Source organism: Colobus angolensis, unplaced genomic scaffold, assembly GCF_000951035.1.
Source record: "Colobus angolensis palliatus isolate OR3802 unplaced genomic scaffold, Cang.pa_1.0 Scaffold113, whole genome shotgun sequence".
In the NCBI taxonomy this organism is placed as follows: domain Eukaryota; kingdom Metazoa; phylum Chordata; class Mammalia; order Primates; family Cercopithecidae; genus Colobus; species Colobus angolensis.
Window position 1 is genome coordinate 532,982 of NW_012112364.1, and position 396 is coordinate 533,377.

Sequence of the window (396 nt, forward strand, 5' to 3'; positions counted from 1 at the left end):
AATGCCCCTTCCCCATTCTATGTTCTTACTCTTTAATCACATAGCACCTTGTCCATTTGTACTTCTATTATATTCCTAATCAGGCTGCACTGTCTCTCTCCCCTAATAAATGGTAAGTTTCTAAAGGGCGGTGATTGCATCTTGATTTATTTTATCAGAAAAAGTTCAGTATAGAAAACAGAAACCACTCAAGGCATTTCCAGCAAAAGGAGATTAGGTATTTACAAGATGATTGAAAGACACAGCACTAGGCTTTTGGCTTCAAGGTCATATCACCATGATTGTAATGCATAGGTCTAAAAATTGCTGGTACTACCACAGCTCTACCCTATATCCAAGAAAATCATGTCCAGAAAGTGGAATGTGGATTTGGCCATGCAAATACATCTGCCAGAA